This window comes from Rattus norvegicus, chromosome 14 (genome assembly GCF_021556685.1).
Source record: "Rattus norvegicus strain SHRSP/BbbUtx chromosome 14, alternate assembly SHRSP_T2T, whole genome shotgun sequence".
Taxonomy (NCBI): domain Eukaryota; kingdom Metazoa; phylum Chordata; class Mammalia; order Rodentia; family Muridae; genus Rattus; species Rattus norvegicus.
In genome coordinates this window covers 76,363,435-76,380,694 of record NC_141547.1, presented here as the reverse complement: position 1 = coordinate 76,380,694, position 17,260 = coordinate 76,363,435, and the positions used below count along the sequence as shown (strand labels likewise).

The 17,260-nt window shown below is 40.8% G+C and overlaps 2 protein-coding genes across 5 annotated transcripts in view; one reads left to right on the top strand and one right to left on the bottom strand.

The window, feature by feature from the left end:
* Nucleotides 1-9,800, bottom strand: part of Clnk (cytokine-dependent hematopoietic cell linker) — a 181,587-nt gene extending 171,787 nt beyond the window's left edge. For 2 of the 3 annotated variants that reach the window (XM_087584568.1, XM_087584569.1), the window contains exon 1: nt 9,456-9,747. The gene's annotated coding sequence lies outside the window, so the exon portion shown is untranslated. Of the gene's footprint in view, nt 1-9,455 lie in introns of all 3 variants that reach the window. The other variant, XR_015637096.1, reaches the window with a different exon arrangement.
* Nucleotides 9,801-13,139: 3,339 nt separating this feature from the next.
* The window catches only part of LOC120096631 (uncharacterized), a 102,268-nt gene continuing 98,147 nt past the window's right edge, over nt 13,140-17,260 (top strand). The window contains exons 1-2 of one of the 2 annotated variants that reach the window (XM_087584565.1): nt 13,140-13,220; nt 15,979-16,251. The gene's annotated coding sequence lies outside the window, so the exon portion shown is untranslated. Of the gene's footprint in view, nt 13,221-15,876; nt 16,252-17,260 lie in introns of those variants that run through there. The other variant, XR_015637089.1, reaches the window with a different exon arrangement.

The following is a 17,260-nucleotide window of genomic DNA, read 5'->3' as shown; positions in this document are numbered from 1 at the left end:
TGAACATTTGAAGAAAGAGAAGAGAAGAGAAGAGAAGAGAAGGGGGGGGGAGAGAACGCCGTGCCCACAACTTTGAATAGGCATATTGAAACTAGTATTTCTTAGATGCAAACAGTTATTAATTTGCCTACGATTCAGAATTTTGCATAATTTTCATGTCAAAAATTAGGAAGTCACGATGTAGAGATGCTCATATTTAGAGGAGAATACTTGCTTGCTGATTGAATTTCTAATTCTAACCCTGGCTAGGGCAATCAGCTAAATTCAATTAATTAGAACAGTTCACTTGATTGGATTTCCAGTGAGAGGAAGCATTAAAAGTCAAATGGGTTACTATTACAGATGGTTTTTGAGGAATGGAGGAGAATTCTTTTTTTCTAGTTTTTCTGATAATAAGCATGAGGATATTTTTAAAATGATTTTGCAACTGCCTTAGTAACAAGTCACCTTAAGCATCTTGAGGAAACATGGGAGGGCAGGTATTTGTTCTCTTGGAAAGATTTAGAAAAGGTCTCTAACGCACTGATGCAATCTCTTGTTGTTTTTGAATTTATTGCTCTTAGGGCATCTTGATTTCAAAAGCCCTTGATTTCCATTTTCTCTTCTACTGTCTGCTTCAGCAGGGACGGTCCCCACACCAGTGCTCAGGTCTTCCACTTTCTTGTGTAATAAAAACAGGCCTTTGTTTTCTCCTCTTCTCATTCAGTTAATTTGTATTATAATCCTTTTTCCTGTCATTCCTTCTTTTTATTTTTTCTTTTCCCTGTATTCTCATCAAGCTTCTGTTTGTATTATTTATGCTACTTTACTGTTCAGGAGAACTAAACTGTGGTATCTATCTATCTATCTATCTATCTATCTATCTATCTATCTATTATTTACCTACTATTTATCTATCATATATCATCCATCTATTAGCCATCTATCTATCTATCTATCTATCTATCTATCTATCTATCTATCTATCTATCTATTTATCATTTACCTACTATTTATCTATCATATATTATCCATCTATTAACCATCTATCTATTATCTACCTACTGTCTATTTATCCTATATCATCCATCTATTAACTTCTATCTATCTATCTATTATCTACCTACTGTCTATTTATCTATCATATATCATCCATTATCTATCTATCTATCTATCTATCCATCTATTATCTACCTACTGTCTATTTATCTATCATATATCATCCATCTATTAACTATCTATCTATCTATCTATCTATCTATCTATCTATCTATTATCTACCTACTATTTATCTATCATATAGCATCCATCTATTAACCATTTGTCTGTCTGTCTGTCTATCTATCTATCTATCTTCTATTAATCTATTTTTTCTATCTATCTATCTATCTATCTATCTATCTATCTATTATTTACCTACTATTTATCTATCATATATCATCCATCTATTAGCTATCTATCTATCTATCTATCTTTTACCTACTATTTATCTATCATATATTATCCATCTATTAACCATCTATCTATCTATTATCTACCTACTGTCTATTTATCTATCATATATCATCCATTATCTATCTATCTATCTATCTATCTATCTATCTATCTATCTATCTATCTATTATCTACCTACTGTCTACTTATCTATCATATATCATCCATTATCTATCTATCTATCTATCTATCTATCTATCTATCTATCTATCTGTCTATCTATCTATCTATTATCTACCTACTGTCTATTTATCTATCATATATCATCCATCTATTAACCATCTATCTATCTATCTATCTATCTATCTGTCTATCTATCTATTATCTACCTACTATTTATCTATCATATAGCATCCATCTATTAACCATCTGTCTGTCTGTCTATCTATCTATCTATCATCTATTAATCTATTTTTTCTATCTATCTATCTATCTATTATTTACCTACTGTCTATTCATCTATCATATATCATCCATCTATTAACTATCTATCTATCTATCTATCTATCTATCTATCTATCTATCTATTATCTACCTACTATTTATCTATCATATAGCATCCATCTATTAACCATCTATCTGTCTGTCTGTCTACTTATCATCTATTAATCTATTTTTCTATCTATCATCTATCTTTGTATCTTCCTATCATCTATTTACCATCTATCAGTAATCTCTCTTTCTGTTATCTATCTTATCATCTACTTATTATCTACCATCTAAGTATTGAGCTTACATTTATATCTATTATCTATCAATAAATCACTTAACTATCAATCATGTATCTATCACTTTCATTTTATTGGTAGACTATGGAACAGTATGCTTGTACACTTTATTGAGATGGTCCCCTATTTTTGTGTGAAGATTTATGTCTATCTCACCTCATTTTTATTTAGTCTAATAAATGGTGCCAGAATCTTACTAATTGGAGGTGAAACTGCTAGATCTACATTAATTGGAAATGTTTCCAACTGTGATTTATTTTTCTGTTTAATTAGTTAATTAATTAATTAATTAATTAAAGTTCACTTGGTGATATTAAAGGCAAATTTTTGGGTAAAGAAGAGAAACTAAGTTGCAAGGTCTACTCATTTATACTCCGTAATTTTCAGGCTAGGCCAGGGAAGGAAATGCCTCTCCAGTGATAGCTAACCATTAAAGGTGAATGTCCTGTCGTCTTTTCAAAGTCATGTTTATTAAGCATTTGCTGTCTGCTAGTTGTTTTTCCACATCATTGTTTCACAAGAAAAACCTGAAGGACATTTGCATGAAGCTTCAAATCCAAAGAAGAAGCACAAAAGTGTAGGTAATCTAATCATCAATGGACTAGGAATAACGCAATTTATAACAGGGACAGCACCATTTGCTGCATACCAGAACTTCGTATAAGGCACTCTGTTTAAGTAAGATTCCATTGTACAGCAGCAATCCAAATGACCCAGATTTTGCAATACTGAGCAATTCTGTCATTTTCCTTTTCTGTGAGAGCCGTCCGGAGCCCTATCTGTCTTGTATACAAACTGCACAGTGTGGTACAGATGGGCTCAGCCCTTCCTCTGTGACTTGAAGCACATTTGAAACCCGACTGTGGGATTCAACTTCCTGAAGCACGATTAACTATTTCTTTATCCCTTCTTTTACTCAGGTTCACCTGCCTACCCAGAAATCTCCAAGCCCAGGGATGCTGATCTGTACAACTCGACTCTCAGTTTCTCTAACATGAAAAATGAGGACACGGGCATTTGTTCCTCCTGGCTAGTGGGGTTATTCTGAAAACCAAGTAAAAGCCAGGAAGTTAGCATAATCCCCATGCTACCATGTGCACAGTGTGTATGTAAATGCCAGAGGAAGAGGTCTTGCCCTACCACTTTCCATTTTATTCCCTTGAGACAGGGTCTCCAATGAACCTGGAACTATGGTATTGGCTTGTAAGCCCCTCTGTGTCAACAACTCCACATTGCCTGCCTGTGCTCCGCTGATTTCCTTTTTATGCAGGTGCTGGCATTTCAAACTCAGGCCCTCATGCTTTCACAGCAAGTACTCTTGATCACTGAGCCACCCCTCCAGCCCTATGAGTAGACTTTAGGTTGTTGTGTAAGCATAGTAAATGATAATTATTGACTCACATCTTCCTATCAGTGTGGTGACAGATTCCGAAGTTTCTTGAAGCTGACAAGGAAAACATTCTAAAGGAAATAATATGCTGAACACCCGATTTAAAACTTTTCAGAGGTCAGTACATCTGAGGAATTTTAAGACGCCACCACATCTATGACAGATGAATGATAAAAATAAATGTGAATATGATAAGATTAGCTTTATATAGAAATCACCTTAAAATAGTACCCTGCAGAGGCTTGGGCTCCACTGACGTCTACAGAATTTCTTTAGGTCAAAATTCTGAACAAGAGAAACAAAGGAGTATCTAAAGCAGTGGTTTGGTTCTCAACCTTCCTAATGCCATGACCCTTTAATTTAATGGTGACCCCCCAACCATAAAATTATTTTTGTTACTCTTTTGTAATTGTAATTTTGCTACTGTTATGAATCATAACATTAAACCTTTGTGTTTTCCCAATGGTCTGAGGCAACCCCTGTGAAAGGGTTGTTTGACCCCCAAAGGGGTCATAACCCACAGGTTGAGAACTGGTAATCTATCTGCCTGTCTATCTGTCTATCCATTCATCCATCCATCTCTCAATTAATCTATCAATCTATAAAATAAATCATCTACCAGAAATACCCATTACTATTCTCTCGGTGTTAATAATTACTAGACATTGGAAATGAATTTTTAAGCATAACATTTTGTTTCTCACCACAAAACCAAAAGGTAGGCACAACAAATCTATTAGATAAAGGGCAAATTTAGGTTTTTAGAGGTATTCTTGACCACTGAGCCACCTCTCCAGCCCTATGAGTAGACAAGCCTAAAATTCTATTCCTGAGAAGTAAGAGTCTGGATTGAAATCTAGGCATTGCTCTCCCCGAAGGTGGGTGGGTAGTGGAGTAGGGATGGAGACAGAAACAGAGTCAGCTGTGGGAGGGAGAGCAGAGCATTCTGCAGGAGTACTCAGAGATGGAGTTCATCAGGAGCTCCAAGCCCTGTTTACAAGGGAGGGGGACCTTTAACACCTGTGGTCTCTAAGCATCTGCTAATCCTACTGGGACAGATGGCTCCCAGTGCCGGTCAGGGCATCATTCCATCAGTGGCTCAGCAAACCCTTTCTTGCAATGGCAGTTTTGATGCTGTGCCCACCTAGTGACCCCTGAGCAGTAACACGGTTTCCTGTAAGGATGGCTATTGGGAAGAAACACACTAATGGTCTGAAACTACAACTCAGCATATGCGAACATCACAGGTGGCCACACAAACACCAGTGCTCGAGCAGAATGCTGGCTTAAGCTCCATTAGCACTGAATGTTCTGGAAGAAGTGGGCTTTTCGAGCTGATGAAGAGATGCCAGTCGCTAGGATGTTCATGATCGTACACCCTCTCAGAGATGGCCATGGCTAGGAGCTAGCCTCTAAACTCCTCAGAGAACATAGACCAATCTCAAGCAAGCGGTAGTGAAATGCAGAGCTCAGCTCAGAGGACATCAAACGCAGGAGAATGTCATTTCTTGGGTTCAGGTATTTGGGAAACAAAATTCTGATGATCATTAGCAATAATATTTAACATATATAGTTTGCAAATATAATGGCTTACATCTAAGAGTTCTTTATGATTAAAAAAGTTGTGTGTGTGTGTGTGTGTGTGTGTGTGTGTGTGTGTGTGATAGTATGTGTGTACATATCTACCACTTTTGAGAGTTGGTTTGGATCAAACTCAGGTGTTCAGGTTTGGTGTTAAGCACCTTGATCCACTGAACATGCGCTTAGACCCTGTATCTGGGAATTCTAAAAGCTATTGTTTAGTTTGACAGAAGGTGCTAATAAGGACACACCACCTCAATAGATGGGGAGAGAAAGGTCTTTTCCTTGGAGATGCATACATAGCACCGTGGTTATGATAAATAATGTGTTGTGTCTTTTACAGTCACCAACAGAGAGAACTTTACTTGTCATTACCACAAAAAGCAAGGACTGTGGGGGGAGGAGTTAGCTATTCTACATTGTTTTATTTCAAGTGTTTTCCTCCCACCTCTGTGTGTGTGTGTGTGTGTGTGTGTGTGTGTGCATGTATATGCTTGTATGTGTGTATGTGTGTGCATGTATATGCTTGTATGTGTGTATGTGTGTACATGTGTGTATATGTGTACATGTGTGTATGTGTGTATATCTGTGTACATGTATGTGTGTACATGTGCGTGTAAGTGTGTCTACATGTATGTTTGTGCATGTGTATGTGTGTGAGAGTATGTATATGTGTGCAGATGTTAGAGGCTGACTTTATATGTCTTCCTCAATTGTTCTTCACTTGGTTTTTTTTTTAAGATAAGGTATTCCACTGACTCAGGAGTTCATGAATTTGGGTAGATTAGCAGCTAACAATCCTCAAGGATCCTTTGTCTCTGCTTCTCTAGCACTGAGATCGTATATATGCTCTGCCACATCTGGCATGTATCCAGCTGTTAGATAGGTGCTGGAGATCTGTTTCTCATGCGTATGCAGCCCAACTAAGCCACCTCTCCAGCCCATCCATATTGTGTTTGTGAATCACAGTGTTTCCTTTTACTACATAAATATTTGCAACTGTATTTTGTCCGTTTTTAATTAAAAATAAGAAGGGGTGGCTAAGTTATGGGTGAGTATGACTTGGGTTCACCTGCGTGTAATTGCTGATGCATGTGTGAAATGGACAGTACATAGACTAGCCTAGGCCCTTGGTGTTTTCTTGAATGAAGTAAGGTAAGTACACCCAATAAATTCTAAGGACCAGGGACATTGTCTGACGTTCAACATCCTCTCATATGACCATCTAAATTGATGGTATTTGGAAGACATGATTAAATTAACCGGAACAGGGCTGGAATTTAGTCAATGGGGAGAGTACTGGCCCAGTATGAGGCAGTTCCAGGGTTTGATCCCTAGTACCACATAAACCTAGTGTGTGGCTCTGGCATGATCCCAGTACTTAACTAGAGGCCAGAAGGTCAGACATTCAAAGTCATTCTTAGCTATCTTGTATATTGGAAACCAGCCTGGGCTACATCTTCTTTCTGTTCAGTAACTAACTTAGTCCCTTACTCTCTTGCTAGGATGGTAGACATGACTGAGTGAACCCAGAAGACCTCTGCCCTTGATAGAGCTTAGCAGTTGACGTGGTGAGGGATGCTGACCGGTTCGTGTATGTAGCAAGATTCTGAGCAGGATGCTTCCAGCTCGCATTCTGATGTCCTGTCTTTGAACTTGAGCGTGGTACAACATGGCTGCTGTTGATACACTTGCTGGGTCTCTTTGTCAGTCTCTTCTTTGTCAGACCCAGTGACTAAGTTTGCTGTCAACCTCATAGCTACCGACCAAGTGTCAAAATGACTAAATGCCAAAAGCATGTAAGTGAAGATCAAAGAGGTTAATCCACTTACCCAAAGGCATTTTAACACATGCTAGCGTCATGCTCAGTTTAGGGAGGAATCTCAAAGCCCTTGCTCTTCGCTTTACCTTGCAGTTTAATCAAATGAAATCCTCTGAGTTTCAGCTTCAATATCTTTTGCTGTTGTTATAATGTTTGCCCCGCATACTTCGTTAATTTGTTAAGATTATTAAATGAGGACCCAGATACTCAAAGGCTCCATACCAGGCTGTGGAACTTTGGTATATTACTAATTTTTAATGAGATCATTACAATGAAATATTTGCACATTGAGATATAATAACAAATTTTATGGTAGCTGTGGACTGCTTATGAATGGAGTTGGATCTGATTTGAGATCAGGAAAAAGGAATGGCAGAGAAAAAAGAAAATGTTTACTGAATGTGTCCTAGTAATTATAACTATGTACTGAGTGTCAGGTATTTATAGTACTTCGCTTAATACAAATATTAATAAGACTAAATAATTATCAATCTCGGTCTTTGTTGATGTTGTCCCATTATAAAGAGTTGGGCTGGAGAAATGGCTCAGTGGCTAAGAGTGATAGTCGAGGAAGCATATTGGCCTTTGTTTAAATTCCCAGAACTCACATAAAGCCTGGAGCAGTGACTGAATGACTATAATCCCAGCACTTTCAGGGTGAGATGAGATCAGAGACAAGAGGATCCCCTGAAACTCCTGGGCCAGGTAACAAGTACAGCAGCAACGATGAAGACACAGCTTCAAACAAAAGTTGGAAGGCCAGGACCAAAGCACACCTTTGTTTTCTTAACTGCTTCACACATGCCATGGTCTGCTCACCCCTTCCCCCAACTGTCACACAGAGAGAGGGAGACAGAGAGGAGAAAAAGAGAGAGAGAGAGAGAGAGAGAGAGAGAGAGAGAGAGAGAGAGAGAGAGAATGCAGGAATGGAGGAATAGAGATAAAGGAACATACCGAGAGTCAGAGTGTCAGAGTTAGGACCATGGCCCACTCAGTCACCATCAATTCTACAGTTTCCTAGCCAGTACTAGACTCAATAAAAGCAAACCAGAAATGGGGTTTTAGGCCAGAGCTCACCAGATGGAACTGAAAGTGATAGTTCTTGGCTTTATAATGGCCCTGTTCATGGAGTCATCTGAGAGTCCGTCTCCTCAGGGAAGGGGAAGGGGGACAAAATTGCCACCATGAAAATATCTGGGCTCAGAGAAGATTCCTGGGAACGGACTCAAGGACATATTCTACAAAGCTGTAAGCGCACACTGCTCACTTTTAGCAAAACTCACTTGGGTGAAATCAGTTTAGGTTTGAATTTTGTTTACTGAATTCATTGTTGTGTCAACAACTTTGACCCTGATCCTTGGACCTCACAAACTCCCATCTGTGAACCAGAGAACACGATCCCTCTAAGGCTCAAGGCGAGTGGGAGGGTTAAGTGAGTTAATGCAAGAACCATCGCTGGCTGGAGCCCAAGTTAAATCAATGCACTTTTCCTTCATACCTCTCTAGGGTTCATTTTATGTGAGGCATCTGGGAGGATTTCTAAAAGTTTCTGTGGTGTGCCTCCAATTAGCCAGAACTACCATTGTCTTCTGGGGCTTTGAAATGACCATTCCCTGTAGTTTGCCTGAGTCCTGGAAATCGAAGGACACCATCACTGAGAGAACGGGGGCTGTGCTAAAATTTAGACAAGAGTGACACTCATAAAAATCATAAAATGAGTATCAATAAATTCCAGTCATATTTATCTTCCTAAGCCAGTGTCTCCACTTTGATGACAATCCTTATTTTTTTTTTCTCCCTCACTCAAGTTTGTTGTCACAGCCTTCTGAGAAAAACCTGGAGGGGTTGCCTTCAGGCAACAATGGAGGGCGAGCATTTTATCCTTGCTTTATGTAACTCAGGCTCCCCTGTCCTGGGAAGGGAGCACATTTGCCTTATTCTAAAGCCTACATCTTCTGCAACAAAGCCAAAAGAAAACCATATTAACTTAGAAAATACATACATACATACATACATACATACATACATACATACATACACACGTATTTCCCCAGGGCTAAAGGAGTTAGCTTCTTTGAATGACCTCCTTCTACTGAGGCTGCCTTTCTGGGGCACTCCTCCATTGGAGGTTAAAAACACTGCAGCAGACTTTGTCTCTTGATTTTAAGCAACATAGGCTTGGGGGTGGAGGTATTTAAGCGCCAGGAAGAATAGACTGAAAAGCCTTGATCTTGCATTATTTTATGGGCAGACATCTGGAGTTCTTTCCTAGCAGAATTGAAGGCATCTTCAAAGCTGACTGAAGAAGCTGGCTTCCTTTTTGCCCATTTGATGGGATATGGGAAGTCCAGGCTCTCCCAAACCCCTTTTTCTTTATCTGTGTGAAGCTCTTTCTAACGATCGCTATGACGGTATGGATCAAGAGACACATGCTCAGAAAGAGCTGCTCTGTTTAGTTTACCTGGCCAGCCTTCGTTCAGTCAAGGGCTCAGCGTTGAGACAGCTAGATCCTGGAAAGGGAGTCCATGGTTGCATCCTGGAGAGCTCAGGGTAATATGTAAGTCAGGATTGACATGTTCTCCTCCCTCAGCAGAGTCCTTTAGCAGAGACCGCCTTGTATGTACCTGTTAGTTTTGGTTTTCTGAGAAAGGCAGCCACAGACCTGGGCAGTTTGGCCACGTAGCAGGCCAGACTTCCTCTTTGTGAGTTGTGGTACTAGCTTTGAAGGTGTGGAAGCTGTCGAAGCTGACCTCACGCCATACAGATTCGTGTGCAGCCCTTCACAAGAATCAGAACATGTGACAGCAGACTACCGAGTGACTCAAAGTGAGCTTTGCCTCTTGGACATATGGACTGTCTTGTAATTACATTGCCTCCCTAAACTCCTAAGACACACGCATTTCTCAGGGATTATTCAGCAGACACAGAAGAGAAGTGGTTGGCTCCTATTCTTGCTGTGTTATTGATGATGTAATCATAGGTAATTCTCATATTCATGAGCAAAGTCATATAACATTATAGACTCAACATATGTCAATCTGTTTCTTCCTTAACCTCAATCTATTTAAGCTGTCCTCTGGAGTACCCATTATAGTGGTCCTAGATGATTTAATGTTATTTAAATGGATTTCATTGATGTTGAATTTTATAACAGATTCCTACTCTATTTAGAATAAATTCAAAGTTTATTTCTTTTGGGTGGGGATAGCTCTGGTTTTGACTTAATGAGGGAAACACTAAAATAAGCTCTTATAGGGTGTTAATTATGAGCCAAACATTGCACTAAGCGGATTTAGGTGCCAACCTATTTAATTTGCCAATAATGTGATGAGAATATTCTTTATTTCATTTTGTAATTGTGAAAACTGATGCCTAGAGAGATAGACACAATTCATTCTCTTTATCAACGAGCCTTGACTGCATTGGGGGCTTAATACAAGGTCTGTTTCCTGGCTCATCTGGCAGGTGAGTCAGGTTAGTCAGTTGGTTGTTTTGGTCTAGACCTGTCAAAGTCTGTTAGGCTTTGCACACCAGTGTCCCACATAGAGTTTTGGCTTAAACAACTCTCGAAGCTGGAAGCCCAAGATCAAGCATTTTTGGTTTCTTCCTGGGCCTGTTGAGGGGGAGATGTGTATTTGTCATCTTCTAAGCTTGTAGATGGCTGTCTTTCTTTTCACACACCATCCTCTATGCATCTGTTCAAATTTCTCCTTCTTAAAGGAGCCAGGCAATCTGGGTCAGGACTTGCACTATGATCTCATTTTAAACTCATGTCTCTGTAAAAACCTTCTGTCCATATCAGTCACATTTTGATATGCAAGGTGTTAGGATTACTAAATAAGAAATTTGAAAGGACGTTCTTCACCCATGCGAGGGAGTCTACACTGCCCCTCATCCCTCTGCAGACTGTCCAAGGCTCTTTTCATGAAGTCTGGGTACAAGAAGGGGGAAGCCATACACACATGCCTTTCTCAAGTCTCTGTTCTCATTCTGTTTGTTCAGGTCTCATTGACCAAGGCCAGCCTCCTGGTTTGTTTCATCCAGAGTGAATCTGGAGATACTTTCTCAAAAGAGAGATGTAGACAAGTAAGTTATAATGGAAAGGCTCATGTTTACAGTTAGTCTCAGGACATTGAAAAGTCAAGTCCAATATAAAATACCCATTAAGGAAGAATTAAAGATTGGTGGGAATATGGTTACATGTGATGCTTATTGCTTTTTTAAAATAGAAAAATAAGTCATCCATTATATATTAAATATTTTTTATCAGGACTATATTTCCAGCCCTTGGGGGGGTATATTGGAAGCAGGATCTGAAGTTCAAGATCATTTTTTACAATGTGTGTTTGAGCCAATCTAGACTCCATGAAATCCTGTCTCAAAAAGCAGAGAACAATTACTATTTGCCAAACACGCTATTCGGTGCTGAAATAGAATTGGATTAAACACATACCTGCTCTTTATCTCTCACAGCTTACTTTTCTAAGGAGTCAAAAATGAACAAGCTTTACTAACACAGAACTATCGATTTCATTCAATGCAACGAGGTGGGCCTGCTTCTACAATCATCTGTTATTAATGTCTGGCTCTTTCTGCCTACTACCTGCCAGGCACTGGGTCAGATGTAGAGGCTCAAATGCAAAACAGAAAAAAAAAACCATATTGTTTCTTCATGGGGATAGTAGGCCCCGGAAGTATTAAATGAGAAATGCTAAACATGGTAGTTCTCCTGAGATAGGAAAACAGAGGTTCTCACATGTGTGTGATAGGCTTGTTATTCCCCTACTCTGGGTTCAGAAAATACTTCCTTTGGGTAGGTGATGAGGAAGGTTGAGGTCTCCATGATGGGTGAGGATTTGCTAGACCAAATGAAGGGAAAGAAGGAAAATGAAGGGTGAAAGAAGAAATGAAGGGAAGAAAGGAGGGAGGGATGCAGAGAGGGGAGAAGGAAGGAAGATAGGGATGGAGGGATGGCATGGGAAAGCATCTGAAGCCTAAGAATTGTTTATCTGCATGCCAGGAGCGTAGCCAAGCTCACTGAGGAACCTATAAAGCAACAAGCTACAGGAATGCAGAAGGGACAGGAAAATGGTGGCCTGGGAACAGCTAGGACAGTGTAACTCACTTAGCTAAGAACCACAGCCCACATTTCCCTTGGCTGCTGTCTCTCATGCTGTACACCTTGACAATCTCCCTGCATCCTTCAATTTGTTGTTGCTGATTTTATGCTAATTTCTGCAAGAGTTCTTGCCTCTTGACCTCCATGCTCCCTCCCCACCTGCTTGGTCTATTCGGTTCATGAGCCATGAGTCACCAAAGGGTAGTTCAGGAAAATTCACTGGAGGCTGGGTTTGAACACTCAGGTTCTGAGTATCCAGCTGTATTACTAAGGGGATGCCTGGCTTTGAAAAGAGTATATATAATCCTTTTGTTTTTCACAAGAAGCCTGGGAATGAGAGCATGCAGTTGGAGGCATGGTTGTGATGGCTGAAGAGGTGGCTGCGAGGATTCCAGGTCTGTGCCTGGCTTACACTGAACATCAGTACCTTTCCTTCTCTCTGGGGCTCTTGAAGTCATGAAAAGATGGGGACTACCAGTCAGCTCACTGATGGACAAGTAATAGGCTATACATGTGGAGAGGTGTGTGCTAGAGCAGAGTTACGCATGGGATGGGAGAGGACGGTTCTGTGCTGCTGCATGACTGAGGGAGTTTATTGCAGTTTCTCTTTCTTGATAATTTCTCTCAGAGCATGGAACCCTTTAACAAATAGGACCATCGATCCAGGGATTTGGAGAAAAAAGGCTTCCTTTCAGCCTGTTGGGAGGCTCAAGGTTGAGGCTGGGTACCTTTGGAGTTACATTGGCTTAGCCCAAATTCTGCCTAACCCATCTCCTCCCATTGAATGAAATCAGGCAAGTTACCAGGCTTACTTTTCTCTCCTCTTTCTCATAGGACAGGCTGTGAACTCAGCACCACAAGGCAGGAAACTATAACCTCACCTTCAAATGTAGTTAGAAATGTGTGTCAACCATCTAAACAGGACAGCTTTCCACCCCTCCAACTGTTAGTATGAGCTCAGTGTCCATTAAAATTTACAGCTTAATGTATGCCTTAAAATTATTTTTAATTTTTAATATTTTATAGACTTCCAAGAAGGAGGAATAAATCCAGAGCTGTGATATAGAATGTCTTCCTGGCCCCTGCATTTCTAGAAATGGATTTCTGGTGAGTAAGTACTCTCCAGAAAACTCAACCAGTAAACTTGGTTCTACTTTGAATTTTGCAAACAACAACAACAACAACAACAACTTCTTCTTCTTCTTCTTCTTCTTCTTCTTCTTCTTCTTCTTCTTCTTCTTCTTCTTCTTCTTCTTCTTCTTCTTCTTCCTCCTCCTCCTCCTCCTCCTCCTCCTCCTCCTCCTCCCCCTCATCTTCCTCCTCCTCATCTTCCTCCTCCTCTTTCTCCCCATCTTCCTCTTTGTCTTCATCTCCTTCTTTTGGGAATAAGAAGAGTTTAAGTGCTAAAAGAAATGGATTGTTCTGGGTAAACACCCTGACACCTCTTGTCATTCAGTTTACTGCTTGCAGCTGGTGCTGCTTGCCAAGTCCAGGTTCCTGTCAGACAGCCGGTCTCAGGCTGCTGTCAAGAGCTGCATTTGCACTGTGCAGCTTACGTGTACTCATATCCCACAGACATGAGTCAATTTTCTACATTGTGGGGGTAGAGGTGTGGTGTTTATTGGAAAAGTTTGCCTTTTTCTAAGTACCATCTCCTCAGAGGATCAAAATCCACTTAAAGATTGCAAGAGAAATCCTGCGTGGAACCTGGGTTAATTAGCATTCGTTTTCCTGGTTTCTTACAGTTTAGCATCTGCTCATTCCTGCTGCCTCAGGCAGCTGGACACTGGGCACAAGGGCAGAGAGGGACTTGGCTTTCTCTAATTGTATTCTCCTGTTATCTTCTATCTTGTGGTCCCAGGATGCACCTTGTGACCCCTCAGCCCACCACAATTAACTGCTCTTTTTCATATCACAGTAGTATCTTCCAATTGGAGCATTTAGGCTTGAATTTAAGCTTAAGTGTCCTCCTCTGCTGGATTTCAGACAGGCTCAATTTTAGCTGGTTCTGAGACACTACTGGATACTTTTTTTTTAAAGCAAAGGTTAAATAGTTACCAGGAGAAAAGCTCAGATTTGAATAAGCCTGATCTCTTGGAGGACACTGTGTATCCGTATGCATCTCAAGTTGCCTTGGCCTGGCATCCCACAAAACGGAAGAACCTTTACATGGAATATGAATGCTCATTCCAAGACTTTGCAGGCCCTGTGTGGGACAGTTCAGAGCACAATGCGATTTCTGACATATGTTTTCTAGAATGGCTGTATTACACCCATGTTTAAGTCCTTTGCAGCTGCCAGGGGAAAAGGTGATAGGCAAGGGCAGGCAAAGAACTCCACTAAAATCTTTGCCTCACACCATGTTCACAAGTCCACTATTGAACTTATAGCAAGCTTCTCCAGAAAGGTCTCATGGGTTAAGTGTCAACACTTCAGTTGAGTCAATAATTGTTCTTGGCACTTCTCATTGATTCGTGCTATAATAAAACAGTATGTCTAGACCGAAACCACTGTTATTTCTGCTACACGTTTGAAGAAGCAGATTCAAATGTTACAAGTCTTCCAATATGAGTGATTGATTCATTTACCTCCAAGGTCCCCATTGTGAGGACTGGAGGCTATTGGCACTCTTGTCCTGCTACACAGCATGGAATAGGTCATGGCTTAGCCTTGTGAAATGCCAGTGGCACACAAACACAAAATAGGTGACCGCACAGTGCCATGACAGAATGAAACAGGATAAAACAAGAGGTTGGTCAGGAGCTGGGCACTAGGGGAATCTACCTAAGATGACTTGAGCTTGAATCTGTGCGGAGGGAGCATGTTAACAGAGTTAGATCTGGGTGCAGAAAAGAAGCCAATCAGATTACTCTAGAAGGAAGAGACTGCTGAGACAAGGGAACACCAGGAAAGATCCCCGACTTGAGTTTAAGCATGGCTGATTACAAAATCCTGGTTGGTGGCTGTCTTACCACCCCAGATGCCATTACAATAAACCACTCAGTAGTTGCTGAACTGAACTGATTATAGCTTAAAACTTGTTGCTTTCTATTCATGATACTATAGAGCTTTAGCGAGGTAAATGACCTCAAAGTGTACAGGAGAAGAGCTAAGACAGAGGCCAGACCCAAGCGTCTTAACCCAAACCTCTTCTTGGCATGCCTCTTAATGCCACATGGTAACAGCACTCAGAGCTAGCCATTTTTCTTGAGCAGAGCCTTGTTTAGACAAATCTGGCTGGGGATGTGACATCATCTACAAGAAAAAAAATTGCTATGGGTTGTTTGCCAAACATTTTTCCCTGAGGTTAAAAACACTGTAATATTTTTAAACTATGCAAGCAAAATCACTCCCCCCACCCCTGCACACAAGGACCCAGTTCTTGCCAAGTTTGCTAAATTGGCAGGGCAAAGGGCCCCACACCATCTGTCCTCACATTGGCTAAATTCAGGTCTTGAAGGAAGAGTTGGATTAAGAAAAAGAAAAATAGCACGGACTATTGATGAGGAATCCCATGATAGGCTCTTAGGGTTAGCACTCATGGTGAACAGCCTGTGGGTGGGATGGAGACAGTCTCAGAATAGAGAAGGAGAGGAAGGAGGCTGAGGTAATACTCTTGATGGACCTGAATCTGTAGTGTTATGGAGATACAGGACTGCCCAACTCTCTCCCTCATTCTCTCTCTCTCTCTCTCTCTCTCTCTCTCTCTCTCTCCTTCCCATCCCTCCTTCTTTATAAAGGAGAAGGAAATCTCAGGTACTTTCCTGTCTTTAAGGCGTCCAGGAGCATTAGCAGCTGGTTGAATAGAACAGTAACATTTTCAAAGCTCTTGCCTACACCATGCTTTGTTTCATTTGCATTTTAGGCTATTGTATACCTCCACCCTCAGTATAACTTTTGAGATTCAAAGACACTCATTAAAGAATCTCATCTGGACCCTGGAGCTAGTGGAACACTGAGCAAGGATGGGCTCTCATCTCCAGCCTTCAGAACACTTGCCCAGCCTTTGCCTTTTTGGTCTTTGACTAACAGAGGAAGCAAAAATATTGTGAAGGAAAGCATCAGCACTGAATTCTAGCCAGCAGATGGGCTGAGACCTGATCCTAAATCTCCAGTTCTGACATGGATACCATGTAAGGTAAACACTCTCTAGTTCTGGGGTCTCTTAGGAGTCTGTAGAAACATGGCTCCTTAGCTAATGATCTTCTGTGCATGTCAGTGCAGCCATTGTAAAATTAGTGTGGACATTTAAACTAAAAAGTCAAGTGGCTGGGGCTGAAGAAATGGGTTAGCAGGGAAGGATACCTGCTGCTTTTTTGCAGAGGACCTGGCTTCAGTTTCCAGCACCCACATACTATTTTATAGCTGTCTATAAGTTCAATTTCATAGGATCTGATGCTTCTGGCCTCTGTGGACACCCAGACTCACATGATTCTCACACCTACATGCAGGCACTAACAATAAAATGAAAAAAAAAAAAAAACCGTGAGCAAGTCCCAGTGGCAGGTGTGGATAACACTTTCCAAGCTGGCATTGTCCAGTAAGGTTCCATATCACCCCTGCTCCCAGGAAGTCCAGATGATGGTTACTGCTCTTGGTTACCTTCTTGAACTTGATGGTAAGTCCTACTGCTAACGGCAACACTTGATGACATACTTGAGTCAGGACATGGAGAAACCAAGCTCATACTGATCTATAAGCTTCATCCCTACAGGTTAGCTTTCATAATGCTGAAAAGATCTAGTAGTACTACTGGGGAAAATGTATTCTGTAGTCTTACCCAGTTGTGATTCCTGTGAGCTACAGTCATGACCGACTTGGCAAGATATAGCTACTGTTAGACCAGTGGTACAGGTGTTATGGAAGTGACTGACTTCTTTATTAAGGTTGCTCCTCTCACGTCTGCTATTGTATTTGAGTCAAAAACTTGTGACTGAGTAAGTCATAGACCCTAGGCGAGAACCCAATACTGTTATTCTGCTAACTTGGCATAGTATTAAACCGTCCCCTATGTTCTTATCTCTCAACTCTCACCGAGATGCTTACTTAGCAGTAGATGGTGATTAATACAGAGTTCCACAGCTAGTCAACATTTACATAATAAGGGGCTGCGATGCTCTTAGCTCTAAATGGGGCATGCATATTGT